We start from the raw sequence: 19,459 nt of genomic DNA on the forward strand, positions 1-19,459 counted from the left end.
AAAGAAGCATGAGTACACACATCTCTTTCCACACTAGCATATCATACAAAATATCACACAAAAATTTGGCTAAATTATGAGTGATGGCAAGCTGCTTATTCAATAAAAGAAGAGAGGTGTAAAATTCATCTGAACAACCCAGAAAATATATTAAAAGGTAAAGTAAAGTGTGCCATCAAGTCAATTTCGACTCCTGGTGCCCACAGAGCCCTGTGGTATTTCTTAGAATACAGGAGGGCTTTATCATTGCCTCCCCCTGTGCAGTATGAGATGATGCCTTTCAGCATCTCCCTATATCACAGCTGCCCGATATAGGTGTTTCCCATAGACTGGGAAACATACCAGCGGGGATTTGAACCGGCAACCTTCTGCTTGTTAGTCAAGCATTTCCCCGCTGCTCCACTTAAGGTGAGAAAATATATTAAAAGAGGTGTAATTAACTTATAAGAACATAAGAACAGCCCTGATGGATTGGGCCCAAGGCCCATCCAGTCCAGCATCCTGTTTTACACAGTGGCCCACCAGATGCCGCTGGAAGCCACAGGCAGGAGTTGAGGGCGTACCCTCTCATCTGCCATTACTCCCCTGCAACTGGTACTCAGAGGCACCCTGCCTTTGAGGCTGGAGGTGGTCCACAGCCCTCCCACTGGTAGCCATTGATAGATCTCTCCTCCATGAAGTTATCCAAACCCCTCTTAAAGCCATCCAGGCTGTTGGCTGTCACCACATCCTGTGGCAGAGAGTTCCACAAGTGGATCACGCGTTGTGTGAAAAAATACTTCCGTTTGTTGGTCCTAGACCTCCTGGCAATCAATTTCATGGAGTGACGCCTGGTTCTGGTGTTGTGTGAGAGGGGAAAGAATTTCTCTCTATCCACTTTCTCTACACCATGCATGATTTTATAGGCCTCTATTATGTCTCCCCACAGTCGTCTTTTTTCTAAACTAAAAAGCCCCAGGTGTTGTAGTCTTGCCTCATACGAAAGGTGCTCTAGGCCCCTGATCATCTTGGTTGCCTTCTTCTGTACCTTTTCCAATTCTACAATGTCCTTTTTGAGATGTGGTGACCAGAATTGTACGCAGTATTCCAAGTGTGGTCACACCATAGTTTTGTATAAGGGCATTATATTATATTAGCCGTTTTATTTTCAATTCCCTTCCTAATGATCTCTAGCATGGAATTGGCCTTTTTCACAGCTGTCGCACATGGAGTTAACACTTTCAACAAGCTGTCCACCACAACCCTAAGTTCCCTCTCCTGGTCAGTCACTGACAGCTCAGATCCCATCAGCATATACTTGAAGTTGGGGGTTTTCGTCCCAATGTGCATCACTTTAAACTTGCTAACATTGAACCGCATTTGCCACTTTGTCACCCACTCCCCCAATCTGGAGAGATCCCTTTGGAGCTCCTCACAATCCGTTTTGGATTTCACTACCCGGAAAAGTTTGGTGTCATCTGCAAATTTGGCCACCTCACTGCTTACCCCTGCTTCTAGATCATTTATGAATAAATTAAAAAGCACCGGGCCCAGTACAGATAACTGGGGGACCCTACTTCCCTCCATTGTGAAAACTCTCAATTTATACCTTCACACTGTTTCCTGTCTTTCAACCAGTTAGCAATCCACACATGTACTTGTCCCCTTATCCCATGACCGCTAAGTTTCCTCAGGAGTCTTTGATGAGGAACTTTGTGGAAAACTTTTTGGAAGTCCAGGTATACTATGTCAACTGGATCACCTTGATCCACACACTTGTTGACACTCTCAAGAACTCCAAAAGGTTGGTGATGCAAGACTTACCTTTGTGGAAGCCATGCTGGCTCATTCCCAGCAGGGCTTGTTCTTCTATGTGCTTTACAATTTTATCCTTGAGGATGATTTCCATCAATTTGTCTGGAATGGACATTAGGCTAACCAGCCTGTAATTTCCCAGATCGCCCCTGGATCCCTTTTTGAAAATCGGTGTTACATTTGCTAATCTCCAGTCCTCTGGTACAGAGCCCGATTTCAGGGATAAGTTATATATTTTAGCAAGGAGTCGGCAATTTGACATTTGAGTTCTTTGAGGACTCTTGGATGGATGCCATCAGGCCCTGGTGATTTGTTAGCTTTCAGTTTTTCCAGACAGTTTAGAACATTATCTCTTGTCATTTCTATCTGACTCAGCTCTCTAGCCTCTATCCCTAAAAAGCCTGGTTCAGCAACAGGTATATACTCAGTACCCAATGCCGTGAAGACAGACGCAAAGAACTCATTCAGCTTCTCTGCAACCTCCATATCCTCCTTAATAATCCCTTTCACTCCCTCATTGTCTAATGGTCCAACCTCCCTGGCAGGTTTCTTGCTTCTGATGTATTTAAAGAAGTTTTTGTTATTCCCCTTGATACTTTTGGCTAAATGTTCCTCAAACTCTTTTTTTTTTTTTTGCCTCCCTTATTGTCACCTTGCATTTCTTTTGCCAGAGTTTGTGTTCCTTTCTGTTCTCTTCATTTGGACAGGCCTTCCAATTTCAGAAGGAAGTCTTCTTCCCTTTTATGGCTTCCTTGACAGTACCCGTTAGCCATGCTGGCATCCTTTGGTACCTTTGCTCCTTTTGGGTATACAATCTAACTGGGTTTCTAGTATTGTGGTTTTGAGTAAACTCCATGCATTCCAGAGCAAAGTGACTCTTCTGATTTTCCCTTTCAGCTTTCTTTTCACCATACCTCTCATTCTGGAGAAGTTTCCTCTTCTGAAATTCAAAATGTCCGTGTTGGACGTCCTTGGTGATTCTCTCCCTGTATGTATGCTGAATTTGATGGCATTATGGTCACTGTTCCCTAGAGGGTTGATGACACTGACATCACACACCAGGTCCTGGGTGCCGCTCAGAATTAGGTCCAAGGTCGCCTTCTCTCTGGTTGGTTACAAGACCAACTGTTCTAAGGCACAGTCATTTAGCGTATCTAGAAATTTGACCTCTTTGTCATGACCTGACTGTGAATTTATCCAGTCTATGTGTTGGTAATTGAAGTCACCCATAATTACAGCCCTGCCTCTCCTTGATGCCTCCCTGATTTCCTGCTGCAACTCCCAATCACTGTCAGCGTTTTGATCCGGAGGGCGATAGCACGTCCCCAGTAGCACGTTCCCTTTCAGGCCTTGTATTGTCACCCACAGGGTTTCTGTGGAGGACTCCAGTCCACCTAGGTTTTCTAGCTTGTTAGATTCTATCTAATCATTGCTACCCTTCCTCCCAGGCGCCCCTCCCTGTCCTTTCTATATAGTTTATACCCATGGATAACAGTGTCCCACTAGTTCTCATGGTTCTACTATGTTTCTGTTATGCCCACTATATCTATTTCTGCGTTAGCAACCAAGCACTCCAGCTCACCCATCTTGGCTCGGAGGCTTCTGGCATTGGCACATAAGCACCTATATGTTGAGTCTCTCACCTGATGTATGCTATTCTTTTGACTCTTTGACCTGCTGGCATCGGCTCCCGTCTGCTCTTTATGCGGCTCTGCTCTGTCCCCTTCTGTTTTATCTGAATTCTTTGCACCCTCACACTTGAAAGGAAGGCTTTTGCCACACAGGATACTGCCCAGCTCCCATCGGCTGTTCCCCAGGAGTCATTTTAAAAGCTGCTCTGCAACCTTTTTGATTTTAAACACCAGCAGTCTGGTTCCATCTTGGTTCAAGTGCAGCCCGTCCCTTTTGTACAGGCCTTGCTTCCCCAAAAATGTGTCCCAGCGCCTAACAAATCTAAGCCCCTCCTCCCGGCACCAACATCCCATCCACACATTGAAAACCCTCAGGTCTGCCTGTTTCACTTTACCTGCGCGTGGAACAAGTAGCATTTCTGAGAATGCTACCTTGGGGGTCCTGGACTTCAATACACTACCTATCAGCCTAAATTTGGCTTCCAGGACCTCCCGACTACATTTCCCCACATCGTTGGTGGAGACATGCACCACGACAGCTGTCTCCTCCCCAGCACTGCCTAAGAGCCTGTCTAGACACTGCGTGATGTCTGCAGCCTTCACACCAGGCAGGCAAGTCACCATGTGGTCAACATGCAGGTCACAAACCCATCTCTCTATATCTCTTATGATCGAATCATCCACTACAAGGAGGCCCCCACCCCCCAGAGGAGTATCCCCTGTGCGAGAGGATATGGGCTCATCATCCATGGAAGGGGTCCCTTCTAAAGGAGCATTTCCCTCTTCCTCAGACCGATGTCCTCCTTGCCCAAGACCTTCATTCTCCCTGACAGCAGAGGAGCTACCGGTCCTGGAGTGGGATACCTCTGTCACATCCCCAAAGGTCTCATCCACATGCCTCTCTGTCTCTCTGAGCTTCTCCAGATCCGCCACCTTGGTCTCGAGGGAACAAGGGTTCCCTGAGGGCCAGGAGCTCCTTGCACAGAGCACATACCCATGACTTCTGCCCATGGGGCAAATAGTCATACATGTGGCACTCTGTGCAATACACTGGGAAGTGCCCCTTCCCCTGCTGACTTTCTATCTTCATACTGTTTTTGTTGGCTGTTTACAGTATTTAGAGATAGTTTATTAGAAGTAGTTTATTATCTGTTAATTAGATAGTTTTATTAGAAATATAGGTCTCAGCTGTAATGGTCAGCTAGTTATCTGTCCAAACAGCCTTTCCCAAGAATATGAGGGGTATGAGGGAGGGATTTGTACTTACGTTCTCTTCTCCACCAGGCTCCTTGTGATCACAGGTTTGTTCCAGACTCCCCTGCACACTTCCCGCTAAACTCCTGCAAAACTCCTACGTCCTGTTTGCTATCCCTGTTCACTATGCTCTTGGGCCTTCACCAAGGCTAGAGTAACCTTCCAACTGAGACACAGGATGTGAGTCAAAGGAATGTGGGGCCTCTCCCAGCCCTAGCTGACTCCACCCCCTTTGTCAGGCAGTGACAAAGTAAAACACTGGAGTTTGGTGGCCCTAGCCAATCCTAGCCCTGGGACAATTCTAACCCTAGCAAATAACACACAGAGAGAGAGAGACTAAGGCCTACCCCCTTAAAGAGAAACAGCCCCTGAAAATCTCCCCTCTTCCTGTTTGTTTGTTTGAAGGGGGAAAGGCTAGATGTTTAGAAAAGCTTGCTCACCTTCTCAGCTGTGTCTGCTATTCACAGAGTAGCCTTCCAACTTACTACACAAATCACTATAAAAGGAACAGTAAAGTAGGACATTGCCAACAATTTCAATTGCTGCTGATCCACATCGGCAGGTATGTTCTTCATGTTGCTAAACCTATTCCATACTCAGAGGTATTTTTCTTGCTATATTCCTGGGTATTTAAAAAAGACTCCTGGACTTTCAGACTCTATGTCTAGTCCCAGCCACTCATACATAGAAATCCCCCTATTTTCATGTTGGAATGTAAGGAAGTATACATCTGATATACTATTGCCAAGTTTAAACACCAAAGCATCTGATTCTTGCAATGCCCACAGTAAATTAAGCATGCTCCAAGAGGATAATTTTCTTTTAACTGACTATTAAAAGATCTGGATGTAACTAATCATATGTTCAAAATCAACTACAGGAAAACAACAAATTGGAAAAAAGTTGTACATTGCTGATTCATAGGCTAGTTAAACTGCATTTTGATATTCTGAAATCAACAGATAATAAGCAAATGTCTCCTTTAATTCAGATCTACACACTCCACTGCTCTGTTTGTAAAGTGCTCAGTTTATAATATGTTGAATTTATTAACAGAATGAGCATGTAATTAATATGTATTTTATAATTTTTAAAAATGTAACCAGAATATTTAGTATCCAGAATATTTAATATCTTAACCAGAATATTTAATTTCTAGTTAAGAATTGCAGATATATTTTACATTTGCTAAAGATATAAAGCGACAATATCTGTTTTGTATGCATTCTTAAATTGATATAGCGCAACACATATATAAGATAAATTTGAGTTTAATTCTTGAAAGCTTTTCAATTTAATTAGAAGTGGAGAACAATAAGAAACAACAAGAGACGTCAGGTGAGTTACAAAGGAACAGAATCAACAGGATCAAAAAAACAGACTGGTAATATAATATGAGAGTTCATCTAGTTTGGCTCTATGTAAGAGAAACCTATCCTAGGTTTACAAAAATTTAACAATAGGAACAATAAAGGAAGGATAACAGCAAGCTCAGACTTGTTACAGAAAGCTAAATAGCCTTTGGAATTTGCAAGTAGCAGAGGCTCCCCATCCCCCATTAGCAATGAAGATCGCTTCTGAGGTACGTGCATGTGCAGGTAATGTGTACAGAAGTTTTAAAATATCCTTAAGCACAAGATAAATGGACGTGAAATCCATCATCCTGTCAGCCAAGTCTCAGGTTAAGATGTCCCTATATGCAATTTACCCAGCCAAGAAGGTCTCCTCCTCAACTTCTCAGCCACATATTCTACCATATTTCAATCACACATTAGCTACGCTTCTTCAAGTGCCTCTTTAGGGAGAGACAGTATAGCCAACAGGGCAACAGTAGTAGCACAGCCCAGGTTGGTGCAGGACATACCAGCACTCTCCTTGCTAAACATGAAATGGAAAGTTTGAACGGTGCTTTACCACACTTATTTCCTTACAGGGAGGGCCAAAGGCATTGCTCTGGATGTGGTGTGGAGGTGGGCAAGGAGAAGGGACATTTGCCAGCAGCCTCCTCTTCTCTCCTCACACTTCTTGCAGGCTTTGCAAGGAGTGTGAGGAGAGGTGCTCCTTGCAAAGTTGGCCAGAGTCAGGTCAGTCCCAAATCATGACAGCGCAAGGGAGCATCATGCCACCCTACTGGCGCCCCCCAAATACGCTGCCTGAAGCCACTGCTTCACCTCATGAAAGCACTGCCCCTGTTTCCCCGATTCCACAATCCCACAAATATAGAAAGGGCACTAGGACTTGGCACTGAGATCTGGTTCCAGAGCTTAATGCTGAATTAGACCAGGAGCTGCTTTCAGCTTGAAAGGGCAAAAAATCTGCAGTTAAGGTGTTGCTCTGCCTACGTAAAAATTTGAATTTTAATCCCGTGGAATGCAGCTAATTTAAATAGGATGTTTTTAACTTGCACTTTGAAACTTACAAAAACGTATCATTTTAACTGAAGTTTTCCATCTAAAGTATTAATTAAAAGTAATGAAAATAATGGTTTGAAACTATATTGACAATGAGCTGAAGAGAGGAACTGACCCTATCTAGGGATGTGCACAAACCTGATCGGAGGCCCTTTTATGGGCCTACAAACAGGTTCAAACAGCAGGCGGTTCAAAGGTAGTGGGGGATAACTTTAAGGGAGGAGGAGGGTCCACTAGCCTCCGCATTCCTCCCACTGGCACTCGCTTAAAAACTGGTCCAGCGGGGCGGCAATGTACCTCCCTGCCACCCCGTCCTCTCCTCGGACTGAAAGTAAGTAGAAGTAGCCCATGCGAGTGCACACATTGTGCTCGCTCGCACATCAGGTGTGCGCCAACATGTGCAAGCTCTACTTCCACTTACTTCAAGTCCGAGGAGAGGACGAGGCAGCAGGGAAGTACTCTGGCGCCCTGCTGGACCAGTGTTTAAGCGAGCACCAGGAAAGGAAACGCGGCGGTGGAGTATGTGCACCCTCCCCAGTCCTTAAAATTATCCCCCTGCCTTCAAACAAAGCTCCCATCGGTTCTGTGCACATCTCTAACCCTATCTGCGAGGAACTCATTTCTTCCAGCTCCCACAGTAGGGCCCTAAAGTTAAGCTGTACTGAGCTAGAGAGTCAGGGAAGAAGGATGATGTTTTTAACTTTCTCTTAAAGTCTTTCCTCCAAGACACATACAAGGAACCAAAATGCCCTCACCCAAAACAAAAATGTCATCTTCTCTGCTACTTTATCTTATCTCTGGCAAATGCAGCAAACCTGATGGTAGTAGGCTCAAGTATTCCTGGAATTCACTCACCTAGCCCTGGAAAGATGTGACAGTCATCAACAGACGAAAGTGTGTTGTGGTCACTGTAAAGGAAATTTTACAGTGGTTCCACTCCTATCTCTCTGGTAGATTCCAGATGGTGTTGCTTGGAGACTGCTGTTCTGCAAAGCCAGAACTAAAGTGTGGAGTTCCACATGGCTCCATACTGTCTCCAATGCTCTTTAAAATTTACATGAAACTGCTGCGAGAGATCATGAAGAGGTTTGGAGCAGGGTTTTATCAATATACTGATGATACTCAGATCTACTTCTCCATGGTGACCTCATTAGGAAATGGTATATCATGCCTAAATTCGTGTTTGGAGGTGTTAATGGGCTGGATGAGGGATAACAACTTAAGTTGATCCAAGTAAGATAGAGGTACCAACTGTGGGGGGTTGGGGCACAAGAGATGGTTTAGATCTGCCTGTTCTGGATGGGGCTACACTCCCCTTGAAAGAACAGATAGGTAGCTGGGGAGTGCTCCTGGATCCAAAACTCTCCCCGGTTTCTCAGGTTGAGGCAGTGGCCAGGAGTTCTTCTTATCAGCTTCAGCTGAGATATCAGCTATGCTCATTTTTGGAGGTAAATGACCTTAAAATAGTGGTGCATATGATGGGAACCTCCAGGCTTGACTACTGTAATGAACTCTTCATGGGCCTGCCTTTGTACGTAGTGTGGAAACTACAATTGGTACAGAATGCTGCAGCCAGAGCGATCAATCCAAAGCGACCACATAGCATCGGTTTAAAAAAAAAAAAAACCTGCACTGGCTGCTGCTATGTTTCTGGGTGAAATACAAAGTAAGGGTTATTACCTATAAAGCCCTTAATGGCAAAGACCCAGGGTATTTAAGAGAGTGCTTTCCTTGTCATGAATCCTGCTGCCTATTATGAGCTTCTGGAAAGATCCAGTTACAGTTGCCACTGGCTAGTTTTGTGGCAACTCGGGACTGGGCTTTAGAGATGTGCATGGAGCCAGGCGGAGGTGGTTCAAAGGTGGGGGGTGCATCTTTAAGGGCGGGGGAGGGTCCACACCTCTCCCTCCACTTTCCCCTGCTGGCACTCCATTTTCTTAAAGTCCATTGGGTGGCAGCATACTTCCCTCCCACCCCGTTCCCCCCTTTACCGGAAATAACCAGATGTATCTGACATGCCTGCATGCACCAGGCACAGGTGCGTACATGTGCCCACCATGTGAGCACCCGCCTGCAAAGTGCACGTGCTTGTGCCCAGTGCACACAGGTGTGTCAGATACTTCCAGTTACTTCTGGTAAAGGGGGCAATGGGGCGGCAGGGAGGTACACTGCCAACCTGATGGACTTTAAGAAAACAGAGCAGCGGTAGGGGGAAAGTGGAGGGAGGGGTGTGTACCCTCCCCTGCTCTTAAAGATGCAACCCCTGCCTGTGAACCAGTGGAACCACCCACCATTTGAACTGGTTTGGAGGCCCATAAAGGGCCTCCGAACCGTTTCTGTGAACATCCCTACCGGGCTTTCTCTGTGGCTGCCCTGGGGCTTTGGAATATGCTCCCTGTTGAAATAAAGCATCTCCTTCTCTGTTTGTTCACAGGAAAAAGCACCTATTTTCACAGACTTTTAACTGGAAATAACTATAATAATTTGTTTTTATTGTGTTCTGTGGAATTTTAATCTGTTTTTACTTTTTAATATTGTTCTAAATTTTGTACACAACCTAGAGATGTACATATCAGGCGTATAAAATATGATTGATCAATCGATCGACCAACAAACAAATGAGCTTAGAAACAGAAGGGGCATTATATGGGCTGGATAAGAAGGTAATTTTGGCAAGGAAGATGCTTTGCAAATCCTGTGAATTGGAGGTATTCAAACAAGAATCTCTTTGGGAATCGTACAATGCTCAGACAGGGACACAGTCTGATGAGATGGGAATATGTTCTCATTTGCTTTTCTGATCTTATTATGTTTCACCTTTTTGAAAATTACCAAGTAAAAGATAGTTTATTTATAGTAGTAGATAAGGCCTGTTGGTGATAAGGTGACATTTTTTTGCATAGATTACGCTTATGGGAAAGTTCAAGAAATTAAATATATGTAGTCAATTTATTAATGTACTTGCAAAAGGGAGTAAACTTGTAAATTTGGCTTTGAGAAAGATGATCTGCTTTTCCTGGGCATGATGTCATTTTGGATTGATTGATCTGATTATCGAGGGTTAAAAATCTGTTGAGAACAACAACTGTTAAAATATAATGATTATATTCAGAAATTCTTCTTAAACAAATACAACATAAATAAACCTTTTGCCGAGCATATTCCAGTGTAAAAACAAAAGGTTACTCACCTGTAACTTTGGTTCTTCTAGTGGTCATCTGTACATCTATACAAATGGGCTATGCACCTGCGCAGAGACTTCATTGGAATCTAACAAGCTCAATATTCCTGCTTTGGGCAGGAACCCCGCCCCCCAGCCACTATATGCGGCTGCGCCACTGCTCATCCTCTCAGTAACAGAGTCCAGCTTCAGTGAACCCCGCGGGGAGGACGAGAGGGCATGCAGAAGTACAGATGACCACTAGAAGAACCAAAGTTACAGGTGAGTAACCTGTTGTTCTTCGACGTGGTCTCTGTCTTCTACACAAATGGGCACATAGCAAGCTAGCACCCAAGGAGGAGGGAAGAACAGAAGCAAATATAAGCAGCCAGAAATTTTTATTTCAGAAACAAGTACATCAACTGAAAATGGATTGCAGGACACTCCTGCCAAACACAGAATCATTCTGTGCCCTGATATCGATTGCATAACGACGGATAAATGAATAGGGCAAAGCCCAAGTAGCTGCCTGACAAATAGCGTCCAACGGGACTGCACGATCAAAGGCTACAGAGGCCACCACAGACCTAAGAGTGTGCCTTAATCGTAGCAGGCAACTGCTTATGATCCAACTGATAACTAAGTTAAATTGTGGAAACTATACACCTGGACATGGATTGGGCTGAGACTTGGAGACCTTTGTGTGGCCCACCGTACAGAATAAACAAGGAAGGAGATTTTCTCCACTCAGCAGACCTCTGAACGTAGAAGGACAATGCCCTTCGACTGTCTGAATGGTGTAACCTCCTTTCTGCATCCGATGAAGGATTTGGAAAAAAGATGGGCAAAGTGAGCGGGGATGACCCGTGAAACATAGGCATCACTTTGGGCAGGAACGCAACGTCTGTCCTGAGTACAACCTTGTCCTTATGGAACTGAAGGTATGGTTGGTCAGCCCTCAGGGCCCTTAACTCACTTACCCTCCTGGCAGAGGTAATGGCCACCAAAAAGGCGACCTTCCAGGTCAGGAGAGAGGGATCAATTGAAGCCAAAGGCTCAAACGGCAGCCGTAGTAGACCAGCCAATACTACTGACAGGTCCCAAGCTGGAGACATAACCAGATCATCTGGGAACATGTGTGTTAAACATTTAAGAAAACTCTTCACCACTGGGTCTTTAAACCAAGAAGCCCAGCCATTGGGGGAATGTGCTACAATAGCAGCCAAATATACCTTAAGGGATTAAAGTTTTAAACCAGCCTCCTTAAGGGACAACAGATAATTACAGATATCTTGAATGGATGGATTAAATGCATCAAAGTTATGCAGTACAGCAAATGAACAGAAATGAGTCCACTTGTGATCATATGATTTCCATGTGGACTGTTTCCTGGCAGCAGCCAGAACTTCCCTAAGTCTCAACAGGAAGTCGGCAGGACCCTCCATGCCGTCAGATGGAGGGATCAAACATCTGGGAGAAGCACCCGTCCTTCTTCCTGCAACAGCAGGTCCTGTCAGGTAGACAGGGATTTCCAGGCCACTGCCAAGTGTCTCAGGACCGGAAATCAAGGCTTCCTGGGCCACCATGGGGCTATCTGGATTGCCCTGGCTCGATCCACCCTTAGTTTGCGCAGTACCCTCGGAATGAGGGGAAACAGGGGCAACACATACAGAAGGGGACCTGTCCAGGATAGGACGAAGGCATCGCCCAGAGAGTCCTTGTCCTCCCCTCCCCTGGAGCAATAGAGGGCACATGGAGCATTGTCCCAGGAGGCAAATAGGTCCAGCAACAGGACTCCCCAGTTTACAAATATGTCCCTGAGAACACCCTGGTGTAAGGCCCACTTGTGGGAGACCACCGTCATTCTGCTCAGAGTGTCCACTTGGACATTCAGAGCACCCTGAATATGAATTGCCTGAGGCGAGACTGCATGTGCCACGCACCAATGCCACAGGTCCAGAGCCAGAAACAGAAGGCTCCTTGAGGACAAGCCACCCTGTTGACGATTGACGTAGGCTTTCGCCATCATATCTTCTGTTTGTATTATCACTGAATGACCCCCAATCAGGGGCAGGAAGCCTTTGAGAGCGTTGAAAATAGCCAACAGCTCCAGATAATTGATGTGTTGAGTCCTCTCTTTGGGGGACCAATGCCCACTCAGATGAGGCCCTTCCAAGTGTGCTCCCCAACCGAGTTCCGATGCGTCTGTTGTGACCACCCACTGGGTGCGAGGAGCTTGAAAGGGAGTACCGACACTCAAGTACCAAAACTCCGTCCACCACTCTGCCATCGCCCGCACCCATCAAGGGGGCGTGTGTTCTAGATGGTCCAGATCCCGAAGGGGATTGAACACATTCAAAAACCATATCAGAATGACGTGCATACGAAGATGCGCTTGAGGTAGTACGTATGTACTCGATGCCATGTGACCCAACAGGTGATGTATGGAACGCACAGTCCATGAGCCACCGGCTAGGAAAATGGTCGCCAGCCTCCATAGAGTAACTATGTGGCCCATTGGAAGGAAAACCTTTTCCAAGGTCATGCTGAATATCAGCCCAATGAACTAAATTTGATGGGTGGGTTCCAACTGAGATTTTTTGAAGTTTATTTGGAAACCCAGCTCCTGCAGAATATCTACCATGATCTCAAAAGCATCCAGAACTGCACACCTGGTGCTCACCACGATGAGCCAATCATCTAGAAATGGCAGCACTTGCAAACATTGCTCCTGCAGAAACGCCACCACTGGGGCCAGACATTTCATGAAGACCCTGAGTGTGGCCATGAAGCTAAACGGCAAGGCCTTGAATTGATAGGGGATCCCCCCCGATCTGAAACCACAGGAAGCATCAATGCTGAGGGCATATTGAAATGTGATAGTACGCATCTTTTAAGTCCAGGGAAACCATCCACATGTTCTTTTCCAGGATGGAAAATGGCTGTTAATGAGAGCATTCGGAACCTTTTGTAGACCAAATGTTTGTTCAGGGCCCTGAGGTCTAGTATAGGGCGCTGAGCACTGTCTGGCTTTGGTATAAGAAAGTACCGAGAATAGAACCTGGGGCTGTCGGGTTTGGTGACTTCCTTGATCACATCCTTTTCCAGGAGAGCAGCAACTACTTGATCCAACTCCAGGGTGTAAGGAGTCACCACAATCTTGGGCACTGGCTGTGTCCCACAAAACTCCAAGGCATAGCCCAAATGTCTAATTGTAGGATCCACTTGGTCCATAGTCACTTTGTCCCAGCTCACCGGGAATGGGGCCAAGCGAGTCCTGAAGTGCCCCGAGTCATTGCTTCTTCTTGGGGATATTCGGGCGCTGTTTCTGAAAGGCCACCTTACTGGGCTGGCCACCCAACTTGTATTTCGGTTGGAATTTGCTGCCATTAAAGGACCGTTCCAAAGGCGACTGTTGCTGGGAAGGGGCCTTCCATGGTTGGTAAGGTGACCACTTGACAGCTCTCTGTGTTTTGCTAGCTGCTAAAGCATATGAGATGGAGCGTGCTGTGCTCCTCAACTTCTGAACCTTCTGGAGCATATCATCAGTCTGTTCAGAGAAGAGGCTAGAGCCTTCGAAGGGCAGGTCCTTGACCCTAGCCCAGGCCTTGTAATGCAGCCCCAATGAACACAAACCAAGCATGTCGTTGGAGCGCTACAGATGTGGCCATCACTTTAGCCACGCATTCCACCAAATGCTGGGCCGAATAAAGTTCTTATTTGGCCACCTGAATGGCCTCGCGAGCAAACGATTTGGCTGGATCCCTCTTATCCTGTGGGAGGAGATCCAGAAAGGGACTCACCTTCCACAAAAAGTGGTTATATCAGGCACTTGATAATTGGCCACCCTCAAATGTAGGGCTGAGGTGGAGTAGAGTCGCCCCCCGAAAGAGTCCAACTTCCTGGCCTCTTTGTCACTCGGTACCGACTGGCTGTGACCTCTGGTCCTTTGCAGCAACACCTCCATGATGATCGAATTCAGGGTGGGATGGTTCTTCGAAAAGGATGTATTGTCACCCAGTTGTACCCTGTAGAAATCTTCTAGACGCCTGTTAGGCTGGGAAAGCGTTGTTGGCTTTTTCCAGTGACCTCAGATAACTTTTAACAATGCTGGGTTCAGGGGCAAGGCGGCCAGTATCTTGGCCTCAGAATCAATAAGACTGAACAACGGGTCCAGCTTTCACTTCTGTTGGTTACCCAGGTTCACGCCCATGGCTGAAGCCATTCATGTCACATATGCTGTGTACAGTCCGACTGAATGTTGAGTGGGGACAACCCCAGAGAAACAACCTCAGAGTCCTGCGAGTTAGCATACTCTTATATCTGGGCTCCAGTGGGGCCAAAGAGTCCTGTGCCATGGGCATCAAGCCTAAAGGAGAGCCCGGCTTGCTACCCTGATTGTCCGGCATTGAAAGGGAAAGTTCTGCTGGCGGCACTTGGGCAGGCAAGGCAGCCTGAGGTATAACCGGAACCAAAGGGGGTGGTTTGCGACACTCTATATTTCGGGGAGCATAGCGGTGAGTGGGAATGCAGCCTCCCTTCCAAATGTGAGGGGGGTGTCTCACCAACCCCTCATCTCAAGGGTTTCCCATATGCGGGGTCTTCCGAGTAGTGGGACCCATAGTGGGGATGAGCATATTTGGAATAGTCAGACCGATAGTACATCTGGTACTGGTTGCATGATCCAGAGTCCCAGTGCCAAGAGCCGTAAGAAGGTTCAACTTCACTCAACGGGGAGCGATATTCTGCCACTCGGTATCGATCTGGATAAGATTGATCATGACAGTCCCAGGTTTGGTCTTGTCTGAACATCGAGGAGCGTTCTTCCAATTCCCAGTGGTACCACGGTCTCTTCTTGGGTATAGGAGGAAGGTGATGACCTGCCCGCAAGTCCCGATGTAACTTCAGTTTCTTCTTTTTCAACTTCAGTACCGATTCCGAAGGATCTGGGGAATGAGACGCAAAGTTCTGTGAAGAGGAGGCGCTGTCCATCAATACCCAAAAAGAAAAATAATGGTTTTCAGTAAGTGTAGGAGACCTTATAAATGGTCAATCAATGGTAGGAGACTTCAACAAGTCAAACATATAAGTATCTGGGCCTCATATTCCATTCGAGGAATTCCTGGAGACCACATTGTGAGTTTGTGACTGCAAATGCTCAAAGATCCATTGCAGCTATTAAGAAATTTTTTTACTCTAAAGGCGCTCAGAACATCCTGGCAGCGCTAAGGGTATATCAGGTGAAACCTCACGCTCAGATGCTATATGGTGCCCAGATTCTTTTAGCAGGGAACTTACAATCTTTTGAAGTTGTTCAATCAAAGTTCTTACAGGACATCTTCCAACTCCCCAGCTCCGTCCCGAATGCAGCTTTGCGTTTGGAAGCAGGCGTTATTAGATTAACTGCTCAGGCCCAGTTGCAAGTGGTCTTATATTGGCTTAAACTTACTAGCTGTCCCCAAGGGTTAGGTCCACTAACTTTGGTGGATGAATTCTGTTCCACTTGGAGGAGGAATATACATGACATCCTGGGTAATTGTGGCCTTTCGGAGCAATATATACAATCATTAAATTATGATAAGGCAAAAAAAAAAATCATTACACAGAGGGTAACAGACATAGAAAAGCAGAGTGACCTTAGCCTGATTGCTTCCAGATATAATTATCTCAGCTTTTCAAACTACCCGAGGCCAGCTGCGTACCTTACACATTTGCCTACACCCAAGCTGAGAAGGGTCTTCTCTCAGGCCCTTTTTAATGTCCTCCCTTCAGCTGTGTTGGAGGGATATTGTTGGAGGGAGATTTCGAGGGATCCCCTTTGAGGAATGTTTGTGCCCATGTGGAACTGCTGAGCTGGAAACATTAACACATACTTTGTTTAACTGTGCTTTCTGTGGTATTCCCCATTCAGTTCAGATCATCCCCTATCAAAAGAAACATTTGGATTGGTCTGAGGAACATTTTATTGTTTATTTTTTAGGAGATAGGCATGAAGAAGTTATTATTATTTATTTTATTTATTTATTCAATTTCTATACTGCCTTTCCAAAAATGGCTCAGGGCAGTTTACACAGAGAAATAATAAATTAATAAGATGGCTCCCTGTCCCCAAAGGGCTCACAACCTAAAAAGAAACATAAGATAGACACCAGCAACAGTCACTAAGTTACTCATAGGATTGCTTGTTTTTGTTCGGAAGCATGTAAAATAAGGTGTCTGCAAACTGGTTTTTAAATTTTTATTTATGTTATTGTATTATACTGTATTCCTCTTTGCTGTAGTGTTTATTTGGTTGTTGACTGTAAATAAATGAGTTCAGTTCAAGAAAGAAATCAAAGAAGCAGGGAGAAAAATAACAAGGGGATAGCTGGATCCTACTTGTTGCCGAGCTGCAGACTCCACGGTGTTCACTGAAGCGTAGACGAAGAAAGACTGAGGGGATGGGGAGTGGCGCAGCCGCATATAGCTGCTGGGGGCGGGGTTCCCGCCCAAAGCAGGAGAATTGTGCTTGTTAGATTCCGATGAGGTCTCTGCGCAGGGGCATAGCCCATTTGTGTAGAAGACAGAGACCACGTTGAAGAAACAGTGCACTTAGCCAATTTAAGTGACAAGATTCTTCATGCAAAATTTGGCATTTGTCCGTCATTGGGAAGTATGACTATTTTGCACAAACAAATTCTTCCAAATGTATAATAGGTTCCAGTTCCCCACTGAAACAATCCAAAGGAATGCCATATGGTCTTGTTGATTTACTTTACTTCATCCTCTCAAGATGTTACACAATTTGTCCTTAGAGGAATTCAGTTTCATTAAAAAAACAAAAACCCTCTTGCTAATTCTACTGAACAGTTTCTCTGAATTAAGAATTTATCAGTCATTTCTTTAAAATTAAAAGCAATTCACATCTTGCTCTTCTATTTCTTCATTCTTTAACAACCCATGCCCTCTTAACAGATCGTTGGTATGTAGCACTACATACTATCATTTTGTTTTTTCATGGGCCATGAGGCAAGGTGAGGTGATCTCCTCAGGCAGCAGATTGTTGGGGCACCAGCAAGGTGGCAAGATGCCCCTTTGCCCCCTACTTAAAAAAGGGGGGGGAGGTTACACACAAGCAAGGCAGCATTTGGCACCCTACCTCAGGTGCACAGATATCTTGAGCCACCACTGTCATAGGCTGCCAAATACATCATGGGCTTTGCCTGCCATCATTTAACATATTTTCTCTTTTATTTCCAAACAGTCTGCACGATTATTCTGTGATTACGGAAAGTGTACTTCCTGAACTGTTGGGTACATGAATTTCTAGACAGGCAAATGTGGATGTAAAAGAGAAAGGCAAAGTCTGCCTAGATAGTTTTCAAAGAGAGGATAATTTACATCTGTGTCTGAAGTGTGTCATGGTTTGATATGAGCAAAAGTGAATGTCCCCACATTAAAATTTGCATTTCCATATTAGACTGTGAGTAAAAATGGGGCTCAACTTAAATCAGATCTTAAACAGAAAGTTGGTACATAGTTAAATTATCTTAAAGCAACATATATTAGACCTCTTTTATCAGACCACTGTTATTAGACCACTTTTGAAGAAAGCTGCACTGGATCTCTCACAGTTAGATAATTACAGACCTGTTTCTAATCTTCCATGGTTGGGCAAGGTGACGGAGTGGGTGGTGGCCTCTCAGCTCCAGACAGTTTTGGATGATGCAGATTATCTAGACCCATTTTGAACTGGCTTTCGTGTGGCCTTTCGTGTGGAGTTGATTTGGCCTGATAGACCTGTTTCTAATCTTCCATGGTTGGGCAAGGTGACGGAGTGGGTGGTGGCCTCTCAGCTCCAGACAGTGTTGGATGATGCAGATTATCTAGACCCATTTTGAACTGGCTTTCGTGTGGAGTTGATTTGGCCTGATAGATGATCTCCAACTATCAACAGAGGGTGTGTGACTCTGCTGATCCTTTTGGATCTCTCTGCGGCTTTCGATACCATCAGCCATGGTATACTTCAAGACCGCCTGAGATTGGGTGGCTCTGTTTTACAGTGGTTCTGTTCCTACCTCTCTGGTAGATTCCAGAGGCTGTTGCTTGGAGACTGTTCTGCTAAGTGAGAACTAAAGTGTGGAGTTCCACAAGGCTACTGTATCCAATGCTCTTTAACATCTACATGAACCACTGGGAGTAATCATTAGGATGTTTGGTGCATCAATATGCTGATGACACCCAGATCTATTTCTCCATGTCGACCTCATCAGGAAATGACATTTCTTCCCTAAATGCCTGCTTGGAGCTGCCTGGAGGTGGTAATGGAGTGGATAAGGGATAACAAACTGAAGTTGAATCCAAGTAAGACAGAGGTACTGACTGGGGGGGAAGGGACGTTTGGACTCAAGAGAAGGCAGTGGCCAGGAGCGCTTTTTATCAGATTTGGCTGATATGTCAGCTACGTCGATTTCTAGAGGTGAATGACCTTAAAATATGTGGTACATATGCTGCTGACCTCCAGGCTTGATTACTGTAATGTGCTCTACATGGGGATGCCTTTGTACATAGTCCGGAAATTACAATTGGTACAGAATGCGGCAGCCAGATTGGTCTCTGGGACAACACGAAGGGACTACATAACAATGGTTTTAAAAGAACGGCACTGGCTGCCGTTATGTTTCTGGGTAAAATGCAAAGTGTTGGCTATTACATATAAAGCCCTTAATGGTGTAGTCCAGGCCATTTAAGAGAGCACCTCCTTTGTCATGAACCCTGCCACCTATTACAATCTTCTGGAGAGGTCCAGTTACGGTTGCCACCAGCCTGATTAGTGGCGAACTAGGACCAGGCTTTCTCTGTGGCTGCCCCCAGGGCTTTGGATTATGCTCCCTGCTGAAATAAGAGCATCCCCTCAAGATTCTCCTGTTTTCACAGGCTTTTAATTAGAATTAATTTGTAATAATTTTAACTATTTGTTTTAATAACTGTTTCATGTTGTTTTTATTGTGTCATGTATTTTAATCTGTTTTGACTTTCAAATCTTTTAAATTTTGTACACTATCTAGAGCTGTACATATCGGGCAGTATAAAAATATGATAGAGAAATAGAGAAATAGATAGATAGATAGATAGATAGATAGATAGATAGATAGATAGATAGATAGATAGAGGGTTGCTTAGGCTAGAACATCTAACCTAAGCTTTAGCTTATGTGGCTTCCTCAAGCT

General features: G+C 45.1%; 1 protein-coding gene across 8 annotated transcripts in view; it reads right to left on the reverse strand.

The window, feature by feature from the left end:
* Window positions 1–19,459, reverse strand: part of CCDC148 (coiled-coil domain containing 148) — a 210,139-nt gene that overhangs the window by 79,782 nt on the left and 110,898 nt on the right. The window lies entirely within an intron of this gene.

The sequence above is a fragment of the Hemicordylus capensis genome, chromosome 1, assembly GCF_027244095.1.
Source record: "Hemicordylus capensis ecotype Gifberg chromosome 1, rHemCap1.1.pri, whole genome shotgun sequence".
Classification (NCBI taxonomy): Eukaryota; Metazoa; Chordata; class Lepidosauria; order Squamata; family Cordylidae; genus Hemicordylus; species Hemicordylus capensis.